Genomic DNA, 6,000 nt, shown 5'->3' with positions numbered 1-6,000 from the left:
CATGAGTTTGCACATTTTCATCTTAAGTCCTGAACAACAATCCCCATGTTTCTGTAGTTACGGTAATCATCAAAGCCGCCACACCCACAGTTTCTGTCAAATTGTTTTGAATTATTTAAGATCTTAATTCTTTTTTTATGAGTTAGAGCAGTTTTAACTTTGCTCGTTGATAACGAGGGCAAAAGAGTTTAAAATATATATTACTGTGCACTGTATACTGTGTATGGGCGTTTCCCCCCTTAATTAAAGCCAGTTTTCTGGGTCTGGGCGCTAAAATGAGGAAACTGTTAATATATAACTCGCGTCGCCTGTCATATCTTTATTTGAATTTCGTAGCCTGTTTACATCTTGGCATCTTGTGCAGTCATTGAGAAACGTGAACAAGTTTTAAAGTTTCAAGCATTAAATTCTTTCGTGAAAGTCTGAATTTATTTCCTTCTGGGGATTCAAAATGTATTGATTATCTTAAGCAATATATCTCGAGATCAAGGTAATATTGATATGTAACAGAAAACACGGATGGCAAAGCTGTTAGGATTTATAAAAGCATGATATTTGAGACAATAAACTTTTTAATAGTTGAACTGCCTTCAATTTGTTCACCTCTATCTAAAAGCATGTCAGGTAATAAATGAATTGAATATGTTCTTGTTTTAAATTGCCTTTTATTCGCTCATTTACGAACAGAAGCAGCATTGCCGAGTACTTTCATTACTAAGTCTTCATAACTGATAATACGATTATTATCATAAAAAGTAAGTGCAGGTGGTAACACAGCAGCGGCACGAGATGACAGCCTTTTTGATCTGTAATCATTCTAAATAAATATAAAGAAAATCGTTGTGATGCATGCATTTTATTAAATTACAAACATAACATTTATCTTCATTGCAATTTAACCTGTGTTACATTTTACTGTCAGTCTTAAGTATTTTGAAGGATATTTTACAGATCCAATTAAATCAAATCACTGTACATAAGGTAAGTTTCACTTTCGATATATCACTGTCAATACATGGTGTCTTATAAAAATACTGTCGATTCATCCAATTCAAAAATGAATATCAACACTTCATTTTTGATATTAAAGTCATATCATTAGAGACGAAAATGTATTATACAAAAGTGATCTACATGTGTAACAAGTTATTCATTAATGTATTTGTTTTACAGACTTTTTTTTCTTTCAAACTTGCATATATTAATCATCATAAAAAAGATAATAAGTGTATACTTACCTTTTTAAAAGATTTTTTGTAAGCAGCGTGGGTATCTCTCGATACATCCATTAAAAGGAAGAGAAAACAGAGGATGAGAAAAGAGCTGCTTTTCATTTTTTTGACCTTGATAAATAAAACGAGGATTATGAATTCCAAAAAAAAAATTCTGATGATTTAATTTCTCATAAAATAAACGTCGTTAGATGACCATTTGCAGAGTTTCTTTCCTAAACAAGATGGATGAAAATCAAACTTTAAGGGATATTTCCAACTAATGTTTTCTCGTAAATATTCTGGGATATTTTTCAATGAGAGCTAAACATGGACTTTATAGGTCTTTAAGATTGAAAAATATCTCATGCGCATATATCCTAAAACAATTATAGTATGTCCCTTATAGTTCAACTTTTCATAACAATGGTAACCAATATTTTTTCGTTTGATAATTTTCACGCCAAAAAATTATTTCATATTGTAGATATTATTAAATAACACATACATAATTAGTAGTAAAGTTTAAGACACTGTATTTAAATGTCTCGATACTAGTGTTGTTATACAATGAGGCATTGAGCTTACATGCATTTGTTTTTGGTAATATTAAACGACTTCGAATAAGACCAACATTCTTAGCTAGGATGCTTACAAATTATGCCAACTGAAGCTTTTTTCGAGATATGCTGAATAAACTGTCATTCAAATTACACTTGTAAACCACTTCTCTACGAGACACAATATCAAGAATCCCCATGGGGTGACCCAAGAGCGACTTTTGAGCTAAATTTCATTAAATTAAATTAGTTATCAATTAAATCGAATAAATGTACAAATAGAACTGTCGAAAACAAAACTGGTACTTACGTGTATGTAGTTCGGATCCGTGTTTTGATTTTTTCTAACAACGAATTTTAATGCACAAGGTAATCGAGTTGAGAATACCAATTAAAGGCGTAAAACAAAACAAAAGTACATTTTGTACTGTGACACTCTATACATAGAAGAAATGAAAAAAAAAATGTTTTATCAAAAAACACTGATCTCAGAATATGTACTCATTTGATTGATGTGTATTTTTCTAAATCTACTGTCGGTATTTCAAAGTCATTTTCTTTAGCTTTTGCACAGTAACGCATTTTTTGCAGCATGTTTTTTTTTCAATATAAGTAGATAATTAGAATAATTGGTTGCTCAATTTTCGTGGCATTTGTAGGTACCATTCCCCTTCGAAGTTAAATCCTCGACGAAAATGTTTTAAAACAGAGTTAATTTTTTCACGAAACTGTAAGCCGACGCATCAACGAAATTAAATTCCCTCAAATAAACAAATAACCCATATCCATAAAAATCGATAGACAATAATTTACATCCAAAATATATGTACTTATATGCTTAAAGCGGGTAAAAATGACAAAAAATATTTATTTTATTATCGATCAGATCAGCACTTACATTATTAGAACATTCCTTTAAAAATTTTACTCACCAGTTATTTGTTGCAAATTTCTAGAAATGGTGCCTTCCGACAGCAACTCCTCTCTCAGGTAAATTTAGAATGTGCATGCAGTGCAAAATAAATGTCTTTTTTACATCATTCAAATTTTATGTTGATATCGTTTACTTTTTTCCATCAATACAACAGAGACACATGTGATCTGTATACATTTGTTTTCAATCTTTGTGTATCATATGTCACTTTTTAAAAATTTCTTTGAGTCAAATTATCATTGATTTTGGAAAACGTTGCTATTTAAAGATTCTTATATCATGTTTTGCAGTAAGAGATATGCACTTGTATTATTATATTTTAGTGATTGTGTAATTTCAGATACGAGGACCATATTTTATTACTGTAATTTCATTGTTCTAAATCAGCAAACATTTTTGCGAAGCATCATATTGTCGGAAATACTATCATCTTTGAGGCATATTTAAATATAACCTTTGTTTGAATGAAACTACGACAAGCAAGCAAGAATTTCTGACAAAACATTTTAAATTATTGCTTTACAACTTTTACTACTTTACCACTTCTACTCTTTTGTTGGTAAGTGAACAAAAATTGACGCAACATTATTCAGTGTGAATAAATGTCTGTCACCTTTAGCCGCTTTAGCTTTTCTTTCTTACATTTAGCCGATGAGTTGACAAGTACTGTATGTCAAAACTGCAATAGAAACTAACTTATCAGCATTTCTTATGGGGACCATTTGCATTCAGGAGTATGTTAGTGAATGCAGAAGTAGTAATGGAGAAAGGGGGCCAACTTAAGTAGTTTTGCATAAAAGCTACAATAGAAAAACACTGTTTTTAAACAATGTTTATGAATCAAGCTTGTAACTACATGTCGGTATTTAATAATACATGCATATACATATAATATTTTGCGTGTCTTTGCTATTTCGTGTAATAAGTTGGGTTTTTTTTCTTTTCAGATCTCGTATCATAAATGAATAAGTTTTACAGGGAAAACATCATTTCTTACTTTATTTGCAAATGCATGCACTCAATTCTACCATCTGGTTTTTGAAAGGAATCATTTGAAGATATCTAAATCCGTCAACTGTAGAAAATTTTAAATGTTCATCAAAGTGACAAGGTTAATTATAGAAGTATCAAAATTGATAACATCTGGCCGGGTCAAAATATATAACGGTCAGGAAATTAGATTAATATCTTTTAAATGTGTGTTCATTGGCGTCAAATCGTTCAACTTCTAGGTAACTCAATAATCTCCCTTACATAGCAAAATAAAACGTAGCAGATTAGATGGATTTAGTCGTCAAACATGAGGTTTATTGGTCTTGTTTTTATTTGGTCAGGTTTGTACATTTTTCATTATTATGATCAGAAAAAAAACCTATTGTTAAATAATCTGTCTTCCAGGATTGTCGGAACACGTCATTAACTAGAGTATCTTTTAGTTGAAAAGAAATGCTATTTCTACGGAAGCGTATCAGGGCCTACACTTGTAAGACTCAGAACTTCAGCCCCCGCGAAATTCATTTCATAACAACATTTTTCAGTATGTTACCAAAAAATGAAAACATATTTATGTCTATATATGTATAATGTATACATTTACATTGTTCTTTGTCAACATTTCTTTCTCGATATAACTAAAACTCGCTCTTTAAATATCTTTTTTAAATCCGTATTTTGTTAAATCGATATAGCAGATGGCAAACAATTGATTAATTACAATAAGGTGATTTAAATCATGTTAACTTATCTCAATACAATGCAAAATATTTGCATATTTAAAACGACATAATAGTTAAGTTGATAAGACGATAAAAAGTATGACAATGTATAAGTTCAGCGAAGATCTTCAAAAAGCAGATATAGAATGTATATTTGTATACATAAATATACATAAGAACACTCTGAAGTATATAATTGGATATATATTATCGTTTGGAAAATATACAAGTAAAAATTTTTAACTAAAATAAACATCATTAGTTTAAAATCACTTGATAAACAAATAGTAAATGGCCAGTTTGATTTGTTAATAGATACATCAAATGCAATTTTGAGTTGATATTGTTTCAAACATTTTAGGTTCTGCACTTCTGATTATGATTACGGTATCTCTAAGTCTGTTGAATCATTACCGAAATGAATTTCTGAAAATGACATTAAGAAGGCTCAGGGGCCGTGACCATTTCTGACTATATGATCTTCTTTAGAAGAAGAGCTCTAAAAGAAAATATAGGAAAATCCTTATTTAAAAGCGTAAAATTTATTTATATTTAAAAAAAAAAGGATACATCAAAACAAATCATATCTTTAAATTAAGGTAATTTGGTGGTTAATTTATTGATCATTCAGACTGTTTGAGTGGCATCAGACTGTAAAGATGGAAACCAGAAAGTTTACACCAATGCATGACCTTTTTGAAGCCTGTTTACTTTATGTTATCAACCACCGCTACTTATGCTGTTTTTTGTTGCATACAGCAGACTTTATATGCAGTTCTCTCTGTGTCAATGCCCGAGGAGATACGTTACCAGACTTTACCACTAACAACTTTGATTCAAGTAAGTAATATTCGTAATATTGTTTATTGTTACTAATTATTGAAAAAGAAAAGGCAGGTTTGCACCGTAAACGGTACTGGTACTGTACCAGTTATCGGCTAAGACCAGTTATCGGCTAAACTGAGAGTTTGGGTTTATAGCACGCGACAATCCAAGATTTTTAAATTCAGTCGTCTTATTCGAATAAAGAAAAGTAAGTTTGCTTGAAAACGTTCTTGAATATGTTTTATACATGAGCTTAAACGATCATTGTTTACCGCTGATTTTACATCTTTGCACTTTCAGCAATGGGGGAAGTGACGTAATAAGTTAAAAAAAGAATATTACCTCTTTGTGATACGTTATTATATCCCTTCTTTGATTTGACATATAAAATCAATACATTTAAATGTATAAACAAAAGGAATTCACGAATTTCCGAGAGTTTCGTAGCGCAATTGAACGCCTGATTGCACAATTATGTATTGAATAGTATACAATTTAGTGAATTACCGTATGATAATAAACGAATTATTTTATGAGTTTTGTTTATAATGTATCATGACCCCGAATACTTTAGTCTGACCTCACAAGGGGCATAATTCAAACTATACATCTAGCATAGTATAAAATCAACATGAACACGGATTTTTACTATGTTATTATCACGAAGCCGATAGCTGGTACAGTAAATCGTAAAAACTCGGCAAATTCGGGGCGTGCTTAAAAGCACAAAACAAGATGTTTTGGGTTCTAAATAA

The 6,000-nt window shown here is 30.6% G+C and overlaps 1 long non-coding RNA gene across 2 annotated transcripts; it reads right to left on the bottom strand.

Moving 5' to 3' along the window:
* Positions 1–625: 625 nt before the first annotated feature.
* LOC128170574 (uncharacterized) lies at positions 626–2,953 on the bottom strand. Of its 2 annotated transcripts, XR_008241860.1 has the most exons (4): positions 2,704–2,953; positions 2,082–2,115; positions 1,239–1,343; positions 626–817 (listed from the first exon to the last, which is right to left on the bottom strand). It is a non-coding gene; the product is annotated as an uncharacterized LOC128170574 (long non-coding RNA). The 2 variants fall into 2 exon arrangements; XR_008241859.1 differs by lacking the exon at positions 2,082–2,115.
* Positions 2,954–6,000: the final 3,047 nt, after the last annotated feature.

Source organism: Crassostrea angulata, chromosome 2 (genome assembly GCF_025612915.1).
Source record: "Crassostrea angulata isolate pt1a10 chromosome 2, ASM2561291v2, whole genome shotgun sequence".
Taxonomy (NCBI): domain Eukaryota; kingdom Metazoa; phylum Mollusca; class Bivalvia; order Ostreida; family Ostreidae; genus Magallana; species Magallana angulata.
This window is presented reverse-complemented; position numbering and strand designations above follow the sequence as displayed.